The sequence below is a fragment of the Mastigoproctus giganteus genome, chromosome 7 (genome assembly GCF_048544385.1).
Source record: "Mastigoproctus giganteus isolate SK-2022 chromosome 7, ASM4854438v1, whole genome shotgun sequence".
Lineage (NCBI taxonomy): Eukaryota > Metazoa > Arthropoda > Arachnida > Uropygi > Thelyphonidae > Mastigoproctus > Mastigoproctus giganteus.
In genome coordinates this window covers 153,467,640-153,490,908 of record NC_143581.1, presented here as the reverse complement: position 1 = coordinate 153,490,908, position 23,269 = coordinate 153,467,640, and the positions used below count along the sequence as shown (strand labels likewise).

General features: G+C 35.8%; 1 protein-coding gene across 1 annotated transcript in view; it reads right to left on the bottom strand.

Moving 5' to 3' along the window:
• Positions 1–23,269, bottom strand: part of LOC150083268 (neuronal acetylcholine receptor subunit alpha-10-like) — a 207,542-nt gene that overhangs the window by 147,734 nt on the left and 36,539 nt on the right. The gene's annotated exons all lie outside the window — the stretch shown is intronic.

Here is a 23,269-nt window from a genome sequence, read left to right as displayed (position 1 = left end):
AATAAATACATGAAATCACTGTAAACTTGAGGAGCACAGATTAGACAGTCTTCATAGCTACGCGCACGCGCACTTCCTCCAATGTTGAAATATTACTCCTGCTACTTGATGCATTCGTTTCCGATTATTTATTTGGAGATATATGCAGTATGGCATAGAAATAGTCTTGATTTGTCATTACAGGAGTTAAAAATCAAATATTGGCTTTAACTGTCCTGTGGACCCAGGACAGTCTCCCGTGACCTTGTTGCGTCATTGTCTGTTGTACCGTTGTCCGTTATGAGCGCAGGAGTATGGTGGAGGGGGGGGGGGGGGATAGCTTTCACTCAGTCTGCTACGAGCCACTGCAGTGTGAGGTTATTTCAGGCGTTTTGTTTCTAATCACTCAATGCTGGAGTGTTTGTTCGTGGCTATTTCAAAGTGAAATACTGTGTCGTTTTGCTTTTTAAATTTAATACTGCTGCCCCTTTGTGTTAATAATAGCATCTACAGGCAAAAGGAACCGCAGTATGTTGTCAATAGAAGACAAGATAACAAATATTAATAGACTGGAAAAGGGTGAAACCGGGTATCTGTTGCTAAGATTTTTAACGTTGATAAAGCAACCATATCTGACAAAGAGCAGAAAAAAATGAAATTTTGAAGTTTACTTCAAAATTAGACAATGAACATGGCTCTAAAAAAAAAGGAAACAACGAAAAAAGCTAGTGATGAGAAATTAGAAAAGCTGTTTATTTATGGTTTCTACAAAAGAGAAGTCAAGGCAAACCTATTTCTGGACCTCTGTTTTGCGAAAAAGCGTTAAAACTGAATCAAAAGTTTAAAAGCCCACTTCAATTTAAAGCCAGTACATGCTGGCTGAAAATTTTCAAATCGCGCCAGGGAGCTTGAAATTCAAGGAGACGCTTTATTAGGTGATGTCCCGGAAGCAGAAGCTTTTAAAGAGTCTTTTCTGAAAATAGCGGGGGAAGAAAGTTTTCCAAGGGTGACGTTTACAATGCAGATGAAACTGGTCTTAATTGGAAGTCACTCCCTCGTAAATCACTTGCATCACGACGCGAAATGGCGGCTCCTGGTTTCAAAGCTAACAAACAACGTGTTACAGATATGGTGTGTGCAAATGCAAGTGGACAGAATGTTTTACCATTGTTGCTGATTGGGAAATCCAAGATGCTTTAAAGATATAAATTGCCCACCAGTTCGATATAAAGGACAGAAAAATGCTTGGATGAATTCTAATGTTTTTTTGTTTTTTTTATTGGTTTAGCCAAGATTTTATTCGAAGTGTGAAGGGGCATCGAGAAAACCAGGGTAAAGCTGATAAAGTTTTGTTTATTATCGATAACGCACCATCCCACCCTCTTGAAAAAATAAATTCAATTGACGAGAACTTCATTGTCAGGTTTTTACCGCCAAATGTTACATCCCTGCTGCAGCCAATGGATCAAGGTGTAATCAAAAGAACTAAAAAAGATGTACAAAAAAAAGTCTTGCGTCGCTTTCTGCTACCAGAGGGAAATGAAAAGAGCGAGGTTGAGTTTTCAAATAAGCTCAACATTAAGGATTGTTGCTACATGTTAACAGATGCCTGTTGTAAGGACCCATCCTTACAAATATTATTAATAGTGGCTTTGTTAAGTATTGGAAATTATTTGTATTTTTAAACAGTCAGCCTTCAGCAAAAATACCGGGTTTTTAGAAAACAATAGACTGAAAATTGTAGTTCAGACACTCCCAGCCTTAATTATATCTCTTGTTCGGACAAAAACCTTTAAGTAAGTCTTTGATTGAAATAGCAACGGGTGGGAAGCGGTTTCGAACCCGCGGAACAATGCATTCACTGATCTGAAAAAAATTCATAGTGACAGTTTTCTGAGCGAAGGCAGAACCCCACCCTTAATCAAACAATAGACCGCTACGAAACCCATTTGGGGAAAGAGACAGCACATGATAGTGGAGGATATTCAAAAATGGGAGTAAGTACTTAAAAATTTCATGGGGGATTAAGGGCATGTGAGGTCACATGCCCTTAATCCGGGGAATTCTGGGATCGCGAAAATTCTGGATGTCGGAAGTTCAGGCAACAAAGGACAATAGGAATGAAATGAGCGAATGAGATAGGAGATGAGAGGGGCGAAATAGCGAATGATTGGTTAGAAATGAGAGGTAGTGGAGATACAAAAGGGGATGTGAGGCGAGGAATAGGGGTTCCCGAAAGTTTTCCTGATAGGGTGTGTTCCCGAAAGTTTCCTGAGAGCGAAGGTTCCCGAGAGGTTGTTCCAGTGTTTGTTATGAGGATGGTCCCTAAAGAGGTGGTTCCTGAAGAGTAGGTTCTGATAAAGTTTAGGTCTGTCTGTTAGAGTTAAGAAAGTTTGGCAAAGTTTTAAGATGGAGTAGTCAGTTGTGAAAGGTTAGATAAGTTTAAGAATAGGAGTGAACGGTTAAGTAGTTGTTTTATAAGGCTAGTGATGGAAGCGACAGTAGAGCAGTATGCGGACAAGTGCGCCAAAAGGAGAAATAGAGCCTTGGGCAAATAAGTGAAGTCTAAGGAGAAATAAAGCCTAGTCCATCATCAGAAGGCAGTGACATTGGCCAGTGTGCAAATAAAGAGAGCCGTGAAGGTAAAGTTGCAGACCGAAACCGAGTAGCAGTATCAAGGACCATATGATAAATTCCTAGAAGATGTAGATGATGCCCTATTCAGACGAGAACAGCAGCCCCAATAAAGAACGGAAAGCCCCAGCGGAGGGATCATGTCCATTATTAGCAGTAAGTGTCTGATTAGTATTCCCATGTATTTTAAAAGACTCAGAGAGAGGATAACAAATACAGAAAGAGCAAATTGTAACAGATTTATATATAATAAGAGACATGTACATAAAAATGAGTAATTATGATAAGGGAAGGGGTTTCATAGAGGTAGTAAAATACCCTGATTAACGGAAAGTAAGATAACAGTTTTGGAGGGGAGTAATTAAGGGAGATTATATAGAGAATGTTATATAAATATATATGATGCCTAAAATGTGGTAGAATGACAAGTCAGAGGTAAAGTTGTTAGCATAACTTAGGCAATGAGATGAATATTGATTTAAAGGATGAATGCGAATGTATTAAGATAAAAATCTAAATAAGAGAGATTTATCATAAATATTGCTAACAGAGGAATAGCCTTGTATAAAGGAAGAGTGGAAGATAAGTCTGACCTATTAGAATATAAGGGTGATTTACTTAGAGAATATTTGTATTAAGTAAATTATGGAAGTATTATTATCCATGTGATGTAGTGAAGGACAATGTAAAAGAGTATAGCTTAACCTAGCCAAACATTTTATATTTGTACGGTGAAGATAATATTATCAACTGTTATATGTACTTAATCATTCACCAATTTATTTCATGTAAATAATCTTAATAAACAAATTGTATATAATGCATATGAGTTGTGTCAGTCTTTTTGAACACAGAGCCTAGAGTCCGGGTGAGGAATATAACCACTGGAACCCCCCCCCCCGAAATCTAGAATCTTCTGAGAGATTAACAAGTCAGGTGTTAATGTGGAAGGGGGAGAATTAGGGGGAAAATAAATATAATACAAAAATAACAAAGAGGGTAAAATAAATAACATTTACATCCCCCCCCCCCACTGTAACATGTTGTCGGAGAGATATCTGAAAAAGGTATGGCATAAACTTTGGGGTACTGCCGAAGAGACGATCACACATGTGCAAGATATGAATGAAGACGTAGGGAGATTGTAACTTTATTTCAGGGGATTCTCGGGTTTTCCGAGTGTGGGCAAGATGACGCAGAGGCATGGTTAAACAACAATGCTGACGATCCTGGTTATCCATATTTTAACTGAAGAAGAAATTGTTGTATTAGTCCAGGATGAAGAACGTGACTTTAACCAAGGTGATTGTGATGACGAAGAAGAGGAAGCGAGTCCACTCAAGCGGAGACCTTCACTGGCTAGAAACTGCAATGGCATGGTGTGAGCAACTGTCTGGATGATGCAGTTCTATGGAGATATTCCTATTAAAGAGGATGAGAGACCTCGCCATGAAAAAAAAAAAAAAAAAAAAGAATTTCGCATGGTTCAAAGAAAAATTCCAGATTATATATTTTAAAAAATAAACCTTCCCAAGATTCATTATACTTTGTTTGTGTGCAATTACTTGTGTTTGTTTATTTCTGTTTATGTGAAAAAAGTGTGATTTATAGTTGAAATCATGTAAAACAATTAGGTAAGTTCAAAATAAATCTAATATATAATATACATTGTTTCTTAAAAACGTTTTGGTTATTATTTACAAACCATTTCCTAAATCAATTATTTTTTTATAAGATATCTCAAATGAGGTTTAAATTCTGGTTCCCCCCCCGGGTCCCCCCTCAAGGGAGGAACGAGGATTTAAAACCAGACCTCAAAAACATGAAAAGTGATAAATCTTATTGTGCCACAGAGAACAGTGAAATAGGCATAGGCTCAATATAAAAATTAAGAGCACCGCTCCTAACGAAGAAATCGAACGTGCAGCTAAGTGGAAGTGTTATGTGCTTCAAATTTTAGTTATATTACATACATGTACTTTTAAACTCAGTCTTTCATTTCAGCCAGTGTGATATTCGATTATGAAGCATTCAACATGTCAGCTTTATCTGACGTGCAGGGTTGATTTAATGGTATTCAGATCAATTTTACCCACAGTTTTAGTCTCCAGTGAAAACACTACAGAGATTATACCTTGCGTACACGACACATGAGTCTGCTTGGTGATGTCAGATGTATCATCTGATATCTAAAAGTGTTTTCAAGATTGATCAGAACTACTAAGAGCTCTGAATTCAGTACTTGGAACTGTGGGATTAGGAAAGTTTATCATAAGTTAGTTAAATGCCAATTACAAACTATTAGAGCATAATGTATTTGGGCTGGACTGTTTACAATTTTCACCGAAGCAACGAAATCCATCCATGGCACATGTTCTATGGCCATTTTGTCTGTAATCCTAGTTTCCCGAAAGGGGAAGGGGGTCATGTATCCAACTAACTCAGACAAGTCCGAAAATATCCCTTGATTTAGTGCGTAGGCTGTTAAGATGGATACTTCAAGCATATAGTAACGTTGGATATTAACATTCTCCTATCTCACGTTCTGGCTGATAGAGAAGCTGGCATTGCAGTACACCGGAATCATCATGTGAGGAAGACTGAATGTCTTCTGCGTGAAAGGAACAAGAGACAGCACTAAATTCAACGAACTGAACATAACATTAGCAGTAAGAAGGTGACAAAAGAACAGTTAAGTATCAGTGCTAGGACCCAAACATACAATCTTGCCATGTCGCCTCATTACAAACATGACAGAGATAGAAACGACTATTAGGAGGATTTCATCATGGCATATCAAAGATACCGTACAGGATTGTCACCGTGCTTAATAATGGGAGTGCTGCGAATATTAATTTTAGTGGACAATGGAAGAAGGCATTTTGAACTGTAAATACAGATAAATTTCCGTACCATTTCCTGCTCATAAAGGATCACGAAAGTTTCCAACAGAGAAAAATATCATTGCAATATTTTCATAGTTATTATTGGAATACCACTCCGTGTATCGGTATATTAAAAGAAAGTCATTATTTTACTAGAAAAAGCAGTAAGTGTGTGTGTGTGTGTGTGTGTGTGTGTGTGTGTGTGTGTGTGTGTGTGTGTGTGTGTGTGTGTGTGTGTGTGTGTGTTAAGCGACAAAGCAACTAAGGCTATGAGGTGTCAGTAGATTGTGTCTGTAAATTGCGTGTACTGTATGGTCGATTTGTCCATTTGCTGAACAAGAAATCGTAGCTTACGGTAGGGGAGGAACCATGCAACCTCGCCTAAGACCGACTAACTCAGCCACACTGCGAAAAAAGCCGTAAAAATCCCTCACATTATTGACGGATAGCAATCAATGAATTCGAAAATTGATTTGGCAGCAATACAGAAAGTTTCATATACTGCGCTCGAAGTTGCTACACTTCGAATGGGTACCGAAGGTCCGTAAACTGGCTTACGTTGGGAATCACTTTGGTTTTAAGAGCTATAGTGGGTCTTAACATCCCTGGCTGAGAAAATCCTTTACACGGTAAAACAATAGAAGGGTTTGCGTTCATTACAGGAAAACATTTCATATAACAGTATGAATTTGTGATTTCTGATGGCGTTCTCTTAGCCTATTGACAGTTCGAAGTTGGGAATGTTCCCTTATAGAACCACTAAGGTCTATAATCAAATATTTTGGCATTTGATAGAGAAAAAAAATCTTTATTGTACAGTTAAGATACAATAATGTGCCCGCCACAGCCAGGAGGCCAGGGGCTATAGAATATTGGTTATAGACTATGCAAAACATCACCATGCAAAATCTAGGAAAGAAAACAGAAAAAAAATTTTAGTAATCGAACATTTCTAATATATTGCAGAAGAGGTGTGAGGACTATGTGCTCTCTCTCTCTCTCTCTTGTACGAAGGAGAGTAAGGTGAATTAATGTAATTTTTAAATTAGTTTACTTTTTTCAATTCCTACTATTAGTTCACTCTCTCCCTATATATATTTATATATCTTGTTCAAATTTTCAATCGTTAATAAAATACTTTTTATTCATCCACTCAAGTTCAAATAAATTTTTTTAAACTTGTAGTGGATGACACTTGATGTTAATACAGTTTTTTCAAATATTAATTCATTAATTAAATTAAATTAATTAATTTTAGTTTTATATGGGAGAAAAAAATTTCTCTTATATAAGATATTTAGCAGGATATAAATTTAGGAATAAATACCGTCAGTGGCGAAGCGTGTAGATCGCTGGAAAAAAATTTTTTTTCAGATTCTTTTTTCATTCTGGGTTCTAGTCTGAGTCAAGGAGGGAACAAAATGGAAAATGAAACATGTGAATAAAAATAATAGTCCAACACCATATATAGAAAGGAAAATGGAAATTGCAAGGAAATTCGCTTTCTATTTTGCCACTTAATATTGTGATTCTGTCATATATATATATATATATATATATATATATATATTTATATTAATTGTAATTATTTAATAAAAAGTAACTAAAATAAAATTTTTCTTTGTTGACCTAAGTAGGTATTGACTTTAAAAATTTTTTTTTTATATTACTTGTTTCGATTCCTTTCAAAAGCTAAGGTCGCTATGCGTTGCCATATATGGATGTGCTGGTTCAGAGGGCAGGGCACCTTTTAGAAACACAAAGTCCACGTGTAAGTTAAAATTTCTGAATTAGGGGTATTTCGGTTCAAGAGACAGCAAAACTGAAAGAGCACGGTAAAATCATTAATTAACAGGAAACAGAAGTACACTGTAATACTGCCATTTCCCCATGAAAACTGAGTTGTGATTTAACTCGTACTTATCAGAAATTAGAAATGCAAAAGGAGTGCAAGTTCAACAGCGACAACTCAGAGCTTAATCGGTGGCTGAATTTATACAAATAGCAAGATGCATTTAGCCCACGTGCGCTTCTTATAAGAAATTTGGCACCCAAGCAAACTACACCGATTCTTGTCCGATCACCGAAGTTAAGCAGCATTAGGCCCGGTTAGTAATTGGGAGGATGACTATCTGGGAATCCCCGGTGTAGTTGACTAGGCTTGACGTAGCCGAGTGGTCAGGAGCATGAGTGCAGTAACACGCGCTCTTTGAGTGGACCGGGATTCAACCTGTGACTGCTAAATACGATTAACATTTGTAAACTCCACTGACCTGGTGGTCGTGCTAGAGTATAAACAAGAACATATACAATTCCTACTGTTTTCATTCATGGAGGCTTCATGGTTCCTGAAGAGAGGAGTTCCTGACAGACGAATTCCTGCTTTATATATTTGTATTATTTTTAATCTATTTTATTAGATTTTGTAGTACAATCTTCGGACCGGTTGAATGCGCGAACTTAAGAGGAGACAAGATAGTCTCAGAAAGATATGTCACTCTCGTAAGGCTTTTAAAGATATTCCTTTTAATTTCAACTCAGGGTAGTTTTTAATGCCTGATATATATATATATATATATATATATAAAATACTTACTGGAAAAAAATAATTATTGAGGAAACAAAAAAAAAAAAAAAATCACCGTTGGAAGGAAGTCAAGGGGGACTTTTGTGAAAGCCTAGAAAAAGGGTTTTCATTTTTCAATATATGTGCTTTCCCAGCCTCTCGTCTCATATTCATCCGATATTTGTAGTAAAAATCCAGAAAACCATGCCCATTAACTGAATGGGTACCAATTCATTTTATAATCTATTACCATTTTACGATTACGTCTGTTTAAGTATTCTGCATGAAGATGCATCTCCAGATGCATCTTCATGCATGAAAAGAAAAGAAAAGAAAAAGAAAAAAAACATAAAAACCTAAACCAAGAAAATCCCAAGTCTCCTCTAAAAAACATTCCATTCCATTTCATTGTCCATTTCTTTCTTTCTCTTTCGCTATTGTAATGAATTGCACTTAACTGCAGGCTAAAACACGCTTAAATATGCAACCGGAATTGTGTATTAGCATCTGTTGTATTAACTTTGAGAACTTCACACAGACCGGGCTTTTTCTTGACTTCTTTTGATATGCTAATGCTTTTAGATGCATTTGGCCTCGGATATCAACCACAGTAATGGGCATTTTCAAGAAACCCTTTGTAGTTACTTAAGAGGGTATTTTATTATTCTTTTTTGGTATTCTAATTTGCATCACCGAGCCTAAGTTATATTAATGCAACCTGTGAAGTGTCACATTAAGACGGCTTGCTTAAAATGATGGATGCCGACAATAAAACATTCGATGATTACTATTTTGTATGTCACTTTTATTCACTTAACTTTTCACAAGCTTTATTATTAATTCCAACTAGAACCAAATTGCCTTTCTGCTAATTTTTTCAAACTGTAAATATATAACTTTTCATTCCATGTACCTTAAAATTTATTAATGCCTATTCTGTATTCCTTCACGAAAAGGAGAATTACGAATACTGAACTATCCTTTCCCGTAAATGACATTTAAGGGAATGATCAAAAATACATTTTGCAACCTTCTCTTCTGTTTTCTAAAGGAAAGAAAAAAATATCCAGCTAAAATGTGTGGCCATAGCGAGAATATGGTGGAAGAGGAGGATGAAGTCTAGGTAATAGGCGTTCTTGAAAAATATTTTTCATTCTTTCCTCATAATACACTCCATCTGAATAACACAAAGGTTTCACCATAGTAGTTCGCCAGTTACTAGTTTAAATTGTTGCTAGTAGACTATGAGAAAGGTGTTTAGAGCAATTGTACATTCCTGGTAATTATATTAATTAGAAACTTTAATTGCATCTTTCATAATATAACCCTTAATTATACAAATGCTATTATAAAGAAAAATATTTTTTTTTAGCAACTGGGCGACCCTACCGATCAATATAGTTTCCATTTTGGCATTATTAATGAGTTCTCCAGTGACAAGAAAAAACAAAATGAAACGCATTAGCAGCTTTAGAAAATATTTTTAATATATCTGAAATAAATACTTTTAAGAAATGTTTAAACGAATTTTTTCTGTTTTTAGTTGTCAAATATGCTCCTACATTTGTTCCGTTCAATTTCTTTGTATATGGAGAAAACCAACGGAAATTGTTCATACACTCGCGTATATAATGATTCGAATGTTTTTAGCAGCATAGAGTACGCTCTTGTTAACAATAGAATATGTACAATATATAACAATATGTATGCACTCGGGAAAAGGGAGAGAGAAAAACCCCCATGCACATATCTATAAACATGCATGTATTCACAGTCTCATAAAAGTCTTACGCAATTAGCATAGTTCGAGTATTCCTGAATTAGCAAACCGGTCCAAAGTAAAAGTGACTAATGGCATATAATCGCTCGCTCTCTCTCTCCATTATAAATAGCACATAGCATTATTCTGAATAAACTTAACAGAAATTAGCTAATAATACATAAAAAAATCATTAACAATCCAACCACTTTCCAGTGATTTATTACCAGCCCAAGTCCCTGCTTGGAATCCAATCAATATTATTGATTTCTGTAATCTTCCGAAATATCCTCAGTGTCATCAGAATTAAAATCGCGTTACATCGATTACTGTAACTTTAGAAAAGACTTGTAGTCTCCTCTGATGTTCTACATTATTCGGAATGTTCCAAACTTGAATTTCTGGTATTGCAAATTTCTTATGACTAAATTTCAAACTCAGTGATGTAGTCCGCTTTTGTACTTCGTTGATGAAAGGTAAAAATCGATTTCAGAGAACCCGTGTGCATTCTAAGGTTAACTGTCACTTTCCCATTACTAACAGCATTCAGTGAAGCTGCAATGACTTCTGTAACGGATTTCTGCCCTACTGCAAACTGAAACGAGTTCCGTCTTATTTGTAAAGTGTGATTTTGCTTCCTCGCCCAATAAAATCAATAATGGATAACAATTATCAGTGTTTTCGTACTTTTACTGGGCATAAAAGGTCGCTGTTTTGAAAACTTAAGTCATCCGACAACTGCTAATGATTTGTCTTCTTTACATCTTGAAATACTGTAGAATAACAGATATCCGAATATCACTTATCCAAAATATTTTTCGCTTTGTTTTTCCCTCTAATTTCACTCATACGATTAACATTTACGTATATGAAAAAAAACTATCACAAGAACATAATGAAATCATGATTCCACGTATTCAAATCATTATAAATGAAGCAAACTTCGTTGAAATTTGATAAATGAAGGATTGGCTGCAGGTTGTTTTCATAATGATCCAAGTTATTATTTTTCAGTCATAGTTTCACCATTAATTGTACTCATCAGAATCAGACGGAAATTGAAAACGAAGAGAGACATTATGATAATATACACCATGGAAACTAACAGCCAGTGAAGCGTTTAAAGACCTTCAGCTTGCTACTAGGTGGACAGAATAGAAAGAATAATTGAATGCTAACCAATTATATACACGAAAAAATTACAGAATGTTGCAGCTGAATAAAAATACCGACATCTCTCACACAGAAAAACATCGGAAATTATTTTAAAACTTCATTGCATGTACAATTACGTAATGTGTAAATCATAAATGCCAGTTAATTTCTCTCATTAATTTTTTTTTTTTTTTTTTTTTGCTTTCTTTTTATACTGTACAACGAGCGCATTTCAAATCGATTATCTGAATAAATTGAATATCCAAAATACCTACGGTTCCGATTGTTTTTGATAACTGGGATTCTACTATACTCTGATGTATAGTAGAATTCTAAAACTCAAAATAACAATGCCTGCCAGAAATTATTCGTTTTCTCTTGTTAATTTATATATATATATATTTATTTTTTTTTTTTTGCTGTATTTTCAGGCCATTATGGCAATATTTAAAAAAGTTTCACTGGTGAGCAAAGAGTAACAAAAATAAAAGTGAATTTATTACCTTACCCACAACGCTATTACAACCGCCTCTTTTTCAACTTCTTACAATGGCATCAACGATATCGTTAAGGAAGAACTATTAAAATTCTGTGCAGAAAAATGTAAAAAAATCTCTTTTTTTTAAGTTTCCGAAAACTTATAATTAGCCCTTTTTATATATATAAAGCAGTACTTATTTTGCCATTATGTAAATTTCGTTGTCCACGCCGTGGAGAAACATTTCGAGGAGGACACTGCCAGAGATCGAAAAGGTTGAGGTCGATTCGTAATTCATTATTTAAAATTTTATTTACTGACATAATACAACTTTTTGTGCATGCACATGTCGCATAATAAACAAAAAAGAACAAAAATATTAAAATAATACAATTCTAGCTTTTTTCTTTCTTTTACAGATTCAGAATGGCAGTGAGATATTACTAAATAAGTAACATGACTTTCTGAATGATGGGACTCTGGACAACCGGTAATAGTGATTCAGAGTTGGGCTTACGGAGACTACTACTACTTGAAACGACTAGTCAAGACGTAAAACATAAGTGGGTTTGAGTTTGAGTTTGATTTGGGTTTTATTGGCGCATTAGCAACTTAGGCTATAATGCGCCAAGACCAGGACATAAGTGGGAGGAAGGAAAAGCTATACACTATATAACTTTTCCTGCATTATTTAAATTATTTAAGTGCGAAATCATTCGGAACAAACATTATTACGCATTATAAAAAGTAGAAAAACAATGTATTAAACCAATTTTGTTACTATACGGCCATAATTTAAATTTGTCCGATTCCCTGATTGAAATATTACAAGACGAAATTAAAAGAGGGACATTATATCAAACTGCACGCACATATAACAAAATTATGAATTAAAAATTTACTTACACATTCGGAAATATATATATAAACAGTTCAGAAATCTATCATTAAACTTAAGTTGGGGTGTAAGTTATGTTGCAGTGCTAATTCCGCCTTTTCCTCTAAATCTATAATAACAATATTAATTTTAATTTCTAATAATTCCCCTATTTAGTTATTGTCCAAAACCTCATTTATTGACAATTTTAGAGTTGTTAAAACTGAGTATTAAAGCAAGTTAGATGTCTTTAAATCTTTAAATTGGAACCTGTTATAATGACTTAAAATATGGCGAAATTAGCCACAGCAACTATGTAAAAACAAAGCCTATCTAAACTCTACAGAAGCCTGCAGTTGTTTGCCGGCGACGGCTATCTTGGGAGCCACCTACGGGTTACATTTTTATAAACACAGAAAGATGCACTTAGCTTGACATGCAAATGATGACGACAGAAAGGGGGAGGGGGAATCAGAGAGATACACACACACCCGTGTGAACGGATATCGTAGATTCCTCCGAGCATCATAAACTCGGTGAATATGTAAGCTAGAGACTCTTCATTTTCCTAATAAGGAGCTGGTGAAGTGTCTACACGTCTGGCCAGAATGTTTGGTACATGGCGTAATCGAGGATGATGGTGACTCCTTTGATTAAGTGTCCCATAACGTGGGAGTTCTCCATTAAGAGAAAGGAAAATGTATAAACAATAAGGGAGAACTAGAGCTATAAAAGCAGGTCCTCGAGACCGAGAGAAGAAGTCGGAGAGGACGGGAAGAGTCGGAGAAAACGGAAGGTCGGAAGTCGAAGAACGGGAAGGTCGGAGAGGACGGGAAGTCGGAGTCCAGAGAAAGAGTCGAGAGGATAGAAGAGAATAGAGCGGTTCCAGTCGCGGAGAACGGAGGGAAGAGCCGCCGCCCCGCCGTATCTTAGACTGGTAAGTTGAAAATGAAAAGATGGATTCTTTCTAGCCTCTTATAATCTTGTAACTAATAACTGCTGTGTTTAAGAATGGTAATCCCAAAGTCTATGATCTTATTATTATCATAATGATTTATTGAATTTATAACTATGTAAGATTTACTTTCTCATGTATTAAACTTTATTATGTTTTGCACTATAGGAGTTTCTCATTCTCTGCCAAAACCTCACATGTAACCACTAAAGCTAAATGTTAAAGCATGATTACAGGTTAATTGCGGTTATCGAGGAGTCAGTTGCATGATTACCCGATAATAATAAGCACAACGCGAGCCCAAACCGCGGGGAGGGGTAGAGAGGGGGATAAACCGCTCCATCTCTCTTCATCCCTGAGAGTATACGAGGCTTTTGTCCTAAACCAAACCATTAGACGATAAACCAGAACTGAATATACTAAAGTAAATTAAGATGGCAGACCAAAAGAAAAGTGTCGGAAACGACGTAACTACACTTAGAACAAAAAGTATAGATTATGCCTAGACTAACTAGTTCTGATGCGGCCACAGCCTAGTACACACAAAACCTAAGTAAGTAAGAGCAACGAGAAATATATATGTGTGTGTGTGTGTGCGAGGTGACAGTTAACCAAATGAGAGATTACGATAAATTACAGTGAAATTACTAAAATCCTTGATAAAGTTTATGACACTGGACTTGGAAAAAAACTATTATTCATATTGAAGAATATTAACTGAGTGTTGATTTTCATTGATACACTTTTCTTGCACATTAAACAGAAACTTACACATTATAAATTGGGTTAAATGTATTTAAAGTTGAACTAGTATATTCCTAGGAAAGAAGAACGGAATACTAACTACATAATGAATTAAAGGAAAAAATCTTTCTTAAATATTAAGTAGCAAATTACGTTAAACAAATACCAATTACATAGTGAATTAAAGAAAAAACTATTCTTATTAAACATATTAAACAGTAATAGGTTGTACAATTTGCTAATTAATATGCAAGAACAGTTTCTCCTTCGATTCATTATGTAATTAGTATTCCTTTCCTCTTGCTTAAGAATATACCAGTTCACTTTTATATACATTTAACCCAATTTATAATTGTGTGAGTTTACACTTTTCTGTACAGAAAAAAATTATATACATACTAAAAAAGTAAAAACTGTAAAGCTGTATCATAAAAGGACAGAGGTGCAGTGACTGTGAAATCAGTTAACTTTAATAATACAAAAGAATAGGCAAAGGCAACAACGATTTAGAATCGAAAGGCAAAAAAAAAAAAAAAAAAAAAGACTAAAGAGACTACATTAATATAAAATACAGCTTGAAATATCGCAAAATTCACTGTCATCGCAGAACTACACGCCAAATAATTTGCGTATTCTTTTTTGATTCTTAAATTTAACTGGTTTCACGGTCACTATATCTCTGTCCCCTTACTATATATCTTACAGTTTTTATTTCATTTTTGATTTATATCCTTCATTTATATATTTTTAATGGTTTATATATATATATATATATATATATATATATATATATATATATATATATATATATATATATATATATATATATTAATAGTTATATTAGCGATAAAAGGAAAGCAAGAAATAAAGCAAAGCAAGAAAGTTAAAAGACAATAACTAATATTTATGGGTTAATGCAGTTGCAAGCAATCATGCAATACACCCACAATGTCTATAGAATATCATTAGAAAAAGTAAATCAATCCAATAATAAGAATACCATCAAGGACTTAAGAAAACGCAAAAAAAAAAAAAAAAAAAAAAATTATTATTATCGCTTTTTACCGACAATCTAGATGACTTCAACTGGGGCCAACCACCCAGAATGAAGGCAAAAAACGACAAGAAGTTCTCTGTTTCTATGATGATCAATATATGCTAAGTAATTTAAATCTAAACCAAATATAAACCAGTATAGACCGAACATAAATCGAATATAAATAAATCGAATGAAGATAATTAATTAAGAAAAATTTTGAAATATTAGAATCAAAGGTAAGAAATATAAGTAAAATATAAATGTAAGCATATATTAATCATCGTTGACCCGACAGAGAACGTAATTTAAGGATTAAAACAAGATTAAATATATAATACATACTACATTTGACCGTATCTAGGACATAATGTAATAGTCGTCAAAATAATATGTGGTGCCCCCTATGTGATGGATACGGTAAAAATAAATAATTAAATTAAATTAACGCAAAGAGAAACATGCAGATAGTAAGAAGAAAAACTAAAGGAGTAGGAAAAATAGAACCTGAACTCCACAAAGGCGAAAAATAGTGGTATAGATAAGAAATAGTTTCTCCTACGTCCTCGGATTGCCCTAATAATTTCGGAGAAATAAAAATAAAGAGTGTAGGACAGCTTAAAGGCATTACAGAAACAGAGAACTTCTTGTCGTTTTTTGCCTTCATTCTGGGTGGTTGGCCCCAGTTGAAGTCATCTAGATTGTCGGTAAAAAGCGATAATAATAATTTTTTTTTTTTTTTTTGCGTTTTCTTAAGTCCTTGATGGTATTCTTATTATTGGATTGATTTACTTTTTCTAATGATATTCTATATATATATATATATATATATTATGATATGAACGGCCCCCAAATATGTGCCAATATCACAAGTGTAATATTTCTATAGAAGTGTGTGTGTTCACAGGCCAATCTACATGTTGTATGGGCTGAAAAAGCTGAATGGAAAATACTCTATACCCTCCCTTGAGACAAAGAAGTTTTTCCATTCGTTCAAGGTAATCGGTTTCCAAACGAGTGAAAAGTGACGAAACTACTTATCACGGAGAATCCTAATATGGGAGGAGGGAAGTTATAACCACTGTGCTACCCCAGGAGGGCTATGCGTTAGGAACACATAAAGGGAAACATATATTTGTGTGTTTTTGGCACTGATTAGCCAAAGGAAAATATCGCTGTTCTCGTAAAAACAAGCACGAGCTTCTATCTTAGGTGTTAAAAAAAAAAAAAAAAACCACTCCTCATATGAGATGCGGTAAACATGAATTAAATCTCAGGAATTGGCTGAACAGCACTCCCACATCTGTGCAATTTGGGGCCCTCTAAGGTTTGGAAAGAACAGAAATATGACTTGACCGGCGCACCTTTCCATAACGAATATTTTTGATAATTGAGAGCTATTAAGTACTCGATAATTCATATATTCTATTATATTATAAATCAACAGGGATTACCTTTATTTTAGATATAGGAAGCTTCTTTTCCAACTCTCCTAGTCCAACTCGCTAATAATTCTTGAGGATGGCGATATCTATTTTGTAAAGCAGGTGGGACATCTTCCCCACTGTCAGAACCGTAGTGTTCAGACCGTGCGGTCTCAACAACGAGCGCTCATGACTGCTGTCTACAAACACCATACTTCTGGCAGCATGGAAACCATTACTTGGATTGGCATAAAATTAGATTTTGAGGTCTAAACTGTTTAATAAATATGGACCGATTATTTCTTTCGGTCCTATAGCTGGACTAAGGCCATATTGCTCCGGGGATATGCGGTGGTCATTCCCTGACCTTTCCGCATCCTCCGTATTCAGTCACATACAGAAAAGTGTATTTGTAAGTTATTAGCGGCTTCCAGGGTTCCCCCTATATCCGCCGTTTGTTAGGCTTTTTGCCAAGTTGCCGGCTTAGAAAAGAACTTAAAAGAGCATCAAAATTTCACGTATATATTTAACACAAAAAAAAAAAAAAAAAAATTTCTTTAAATTTTTTAAGTTTTTTGAATTTTGAGAAGAAAAAAAAAAAAAAAAATGCATCTGATAGATGAAATATGTAATTAGGTGTGCATTAGTGTTGTGTTTGCGTTGTGTGTTAGCCGGCACCTGGCATTTAGCAGTAGGGGGCTGTGGCAGGTTTGTGTCACAGCCCCTCACTCCCATCCCTAGCCACATGGAGGCAGCCAGGATCTACTGTATCTTAAGAGGACACGGACTGATCCGGTCCTGTGGTTAAGTTTTTGGACGTCTGATGTCCCATCAAGTTAATCCTGTGTGGCCGGGTAATGCATCAGGGAAGGTCCCCTCAGAATTACCAGGGCACACTTTTTTGGTTTTATTTCCCCTTAGATATGAAATAAAATAAAATAAAATAAATAAAACAATTAAAATAAAGTAAAGTAAAATAAAATAAATAAAACAATTACAATAAAGTAAAGTAAAATAAAATAAGATAATTAAAATAAATAAAATAAAGTAAAATATATTAAAATAAAATAAATTAAACTATAATAATATAAGGACTATCATTTACTTTTCGATATCCCTATACCCCATCTCTCACAGGGCTCAGTCCTGGCCAAGAGTGGGAGGGATGTACTATTCCATCTCTTGCAGGGCTCAATCCTGACCAAGAGTGGGAATGATGTGATCAGTTCATATTGGTACGCAATCTGGCATGGTAGTGTCCATTTCTTCTTGTCTTTCTTTTTCCCCTCTCTTCCATTTTCCTTCTTCTTCTTTCTTCCCTTCTTCCCTCCTTCTTCCCTCTCTTTTCTTTCCTCCAGGATATGTCCTTGTGTGTACCTTTTCCTATGCAGTCTTAAGCATGGGCACTGGGTATGTTGTTCAGTATTATGCCCCTTGGTATTAGTCTTTTCTTTCCCTTTTCCTCTTGTTCTTGTTCTTTCCCTCCTTTCCCCTTCTTCCTTCTCTTCCCTTCTTCCTCTTTTCTCCTTCTCTTCCCCTTCCCTTCTTCTTTGTTGTTGTTCATGTCTCAATCTTTGCTTGTTGTCCATGTCATACTATTGTGACCTGGGAATTTCACCCCATTACCTCTGCTCACTTGATGTGCCTTTGGCTTTGGCAATGTTAGGGTTAACTGGCCTTATTGTGCCTGGTACTGTTGATGTGAGGTACAAAGTTTTTGGCCCTTGGTGTAATTTGTGTTGTCAGTGTTGCAGTCAACCTGCTTTGTTCTCATTGGCACTTAACTGCTTGCAGGGTGAGATGTCTGAGGCATGGCCACTGGGAATGTGATTCAGTGACCTGCCCCTTGATTTTATTCTGTCTCTCTTCTTCCCCTTTTCCTTCTACTCTCTTTCCTTCCCTTTCCTCCCTTCTTGTTGTCTTCTATGCCTCAATCATTCCTTCTTGTTCTTGCAGTGCTACTGTGATCTGGGACAAATATTCACTACTTCCTATACCTACCAGATGAGCCTTGGGCCCAGGCACTGGCAGGGTTAACTGGTCTTAGTGAGCTTGGCACTAATAGTTTGTGGTTCATACTGTGATCTAGGACACTTATTCACTACTACCATGATCTAGGACAATTATTCACTGCTACCTATACCTACCAGATGTGCCCTAGGCCCACGCACAGTCACATACACACAATCGAAGTAAAATGGTTTTAAATACCATCCGATGCCACAGCACTTGCTGAAACTGGATTTGGTAACGAAACGTCTCTTATCGCCGAGGCCACCATTCATGCAGATTCGTCGCCTGCGGCATTCATACGGTCAATACGGGATCCTCGGCCAAGTGATAAATGTTCGCCTAAAGAAGTTTCACTTAACTTCCGCTATGCGTGCTCAGCACACACTTTTTTTTTTTCTGTCCTCGCCTTTTCTCATTATTATATGGGGTCAGCTTTTTTTTTTTATTGTTTTTGGCATGCAATTTTTACGGCCGCATGCCCTTCCTGACGCCAACCCTCACCCTTTATCCGGGCTGGGGATATGCGGTGGTCATTATCTGACCTACCGCATCCCCAGAACAAGGGCTCGAACCCCGGTCTAATAAACAGGCGTGTGCTACGCACTACTGCTCCTGCCCACCTGGCTATGGTGGTGCCAACACACACTATTATTTTTCGCGGGTAGTCACGATGGATGAAACTTAGATCCATCATTACGATCCTGAAACTAAACAAATGTCAAAACAATGGTAGCATGAAGAATCACAATTCCCTCCCCCCCCAAAAAAAGGAAAAGGTGCAACTAAGTGCTGGTAAGGTAATGCTGTCAGATTTTTAGGATCAGCATGGTGCAATACTAACAGATTACCCTTCAAAAGAACTGTACTGTGACGCGAAGTATTATTCCAACCTCCTCATAAAGCTACGTGCTGCTATAAAAGAAAAAAAGACGGGGGAAATGTCAAAAGGTGTGCCCCTGCTCATTCCTCGTATTCTGTAGTGAGGTGCCCATAAATGTGGATTTGAAATAATGCCGCATCCTGCTTATTTCCACAACCTGGCACCCTCGGATTTCTTCCTCTTTCCTGCCCTGAGGTCCTTTATTTGTGGAAAGCACTTAGCTGCTAATAATGAGGTGATTTCTGCTGCCGTGGTAGCTTGAAGGACAGCAAGAGGACTTCTACAAAACTGGCTTGCGGAAGTGTGTTGGGAGGTGTTAAAAATGTGTCATTTTGTCTGGTGACTATGTTTAATACTGTATATGGTGTTTAATACTAAGTTTAATACTGTATATGGTGTTTCTTTTAACCTTCTATCAACACTACTTCTGGGTGAATACAAATTTTTTGAACCCACCCCCCCTCATAATTTGAAGAGGTCTGAGTTCGATGACCAGAGAAATTTCTAGTCCTATTCAATCGAGGCTATAGTTAGCAGATCATAAGTGGCGGGAGTAGGGTTTGTGAGTTATTCTGGGTTTTTGCAGCCAGCACAAACATGCTAATCAGCGTGAACACACACATTATATAATGCACTCATACGGATATAAGTTGTTTGGGAGCATTAACATAAATTTTTTTTTTTTTTTTTTTTTTTACAAAATAGCATTTTCCTGGATATTAAAATTTACTGAAATTAAATTAAAAAATAAATGCTTTACAGTGTCATAAATTTAACTATATTTTGAATCAATTTTTATGATACATTTTTATCATAAAACAGCTTGAAGAATTTCAAAGGTCAGCTGGACGCACAAGAATGTGAGGAGGGAGTCAAATTCATTTTTCTCATTCATTATTAATTTATTTTTTTGGCCGGTTCTGCAAAAACCTAGGGCTTCCTTGCACCACATGGCTAATATTAATACGTACCAATACATGAAATAACGATACCACGAAAATAATACTATACTATAGCACAATAAAAATAATCTTAAGAGCTGATCTCTTGAGGACTCTGAAATGTCAGTTTTTTTTGTTTTTTTTGTTTTTTTTGCAATGATAATACAATGAGTCGGGCCGAATTTGAAATGCAGTTGTGGTAGACACGGCTACACGGTGTGTAATAAATTTCAGTCACATACACACAATCTTTATAAACTTGAATTTAGAATCCTATAACTTCGTAATTTCGAAAAAAAAAAATTATAGCATTTACTCTTGAGTACTGGATCCTCAATGGCTAAACTGGATATTAGGATTTCTGCTCTAAACATTCAGGCAGCAAATGTACTAAAACCTCAAGTTCGATCCCTTCCTCTACTCATAAAACAGGAAAATAATATATCTCTGTTGTACAAATTACTCTTGAAAGTGGCAGTTTCTCCCAAAATTACAACTAGTCACTGAAGCGCCATTCTACATTGAAAATGGCCAGGTTTTTTTTTTTTTTTTTATGTAGAATATCCTTTTATATTTCACAACTCTGCACTTCAACTAAATAATCAACTTTCAACTTAGAATCGACTGTCACAAGTTTTTCTCTAGCAAATCCTACAGAAAAGAAATAACCAGTCTGATTAAAAACTATTAAAGGCTAACCACTCCATAAATGCCGGAGAAGTATTTCCTTAATATTGTCTCCAAATACAAGCGAGGACTGCGTGCCAAAGTTTTCCCATTTCTAATTAATTTATTTTTATAGCTAATTCCAGTAGTTTTGTTAATTCCAGCCCACTAGCCATAAGGCCGTGATAGGCTCGCCTCTATTTTTGGCAATAAATATTTATTTATTTATCAATTTAGTACAGGATTTTCACCTCAGGACAGCAAAGTTACGCAATATATCAATTGCATAATAACAAATATATCCAAAATAACATATTATCAATACATATATAGGTTGCTAGACAAATATCTCTTCAAATATTGACTGTTCAATATTTAGATCATCTCGTGACACTGAAAGAAAGTTTATTCAATCTAACAAGCTCTTAAGTAAATGATTATTTATTTTCCGTCTCCCACCCCTCAATGGTTCTCTTGAGTACAATTTTGAATCTGTAATGCCTGTAAGGATACCTGTATTGATTTTTCTTTGTTTGCTATTCATCGCTTTGCACGCCAATAGAAAACCGTCAACCTTCATTTCCCACTGTCAGTTAATCTTGGACCAATCAACAAATCGATTATCTGATAAGTTAGTTTCAAAGTATTTTCTACTTCTTTGCAACATGTTTTTAGCAGGTTTCTCTCTTCTCTTTGCATATTCGCATCCATTTCTGATATTTTCCCACTTCTACCTATATTACCTTTTTCAACTCTTCGTTACTCTTTCAGTAATTGCCTTCCTTTGTTAATATCCTCTGGTATAAAGGTCTCGCAAATTATTTCTCGTACTGGTCGATAAGAATTTTCGTTTTCATTGCTGTCATTCTATGTAACGAGCAAGGTTTCAATGGGGTCAGTTGGAAATTGGAACATTCGACATCGATCGCACGTGTCGACGAGTTATCAGTCCGAAAACCATGTATGAGGTGCCGTCGGTCAAGTGCGTGTCGCAAGTAAGATGATGGCACGAGCAGAATAAGTGTCCTACAAAGTATTATGACTCCTCATTATATCAAAAAAGGATTGGAAAATTCATATCCTTGTTTTTCCACACTTTCTAGAGATGCTATTCAGGTAGAAGGAATTAGGTGAAAATTATCAAGCAATAAACGATACTCTTACTGTTATCAGACTTTTCAGAATCTGACCATGACGCTTCCAAAACAGCATGGAGCATTTGTCAATGATAAACAGGAATTTTGCGAGAAGGGACAAAGTAGATTTATCCTGTTATAAGAACCAATAGTGAGGCCACATATTGAACAAATAAATTAATTTTCTGATTATATTCCGGGACGTCCACACGGTCAGAGGAATTCACAACATAGAAAGAATACAAGAGATAGCACCGTGTTTAGCAGTCACAGACTTGAACCCCGGTCACTCAAGGCACATGTACTTATGCACCCTCGCGCGTGATCACTCGGCTACTGCAGCATACAGATCTGGAAGCTTTATTTTAGGAAGGATGCAAATCTGCAGAACTGGGCACACAAATCATCAACAAGATTAGTTAGGGGCACGAAAGGGGTACTTGGACAGTACGCACATGCATGGGAACAAATTTAAATTGAAAAAGGATGGTTGCCGGATAGATGCGAAAATTTGCCTTCAGCCAGGGAGTAACTGATTGCTGCAATAAACTTCCATCTGGTGTTGTGTAAACGTGTAGTTTCAATAAAATTAAAGAATTCGACGAATTATTAGAAAAGACAAAGAAATGAAATGGGTATTTTTTTATAGCTGATGCTACTTACGTTTGTTTGCTTCAATAATTTCTACACCGATAACAGTAACATTACCTTTATTTTAAGATCAATTTTCGTACAAAACATTTATGAGTAACCATATTAACATTTCTTACTAATGTAAGAGGAGACATCAGTGTTGTTTAGCACTAATGAAAACAGCGAAACACCCGCGCTCTTATTTATAATGCTGTAACAGCATTAATTACATAGTTAGTGGTTACTATTGACAAGTTTCCGGGGAATTTGTGAACATCCATTTCAGGTTTCCCGATTCATCCCATTTCACCGTTTCATTTCATTAAACTTCATAAAATTTTCAATTGCCAATCTGAGAGGTATTACTCTTCAAAAATACTTTCAGGATGTTTGTTGTTTCTCCCATAATGCGCCCTCACGGGTGGTATAGTTGGTAGAATCGCCGTCTTCCCTAAAACCAGGTGGAAAAGACCCGAGTTCGAATTCCGTCGATGACGTGAGGAATTTT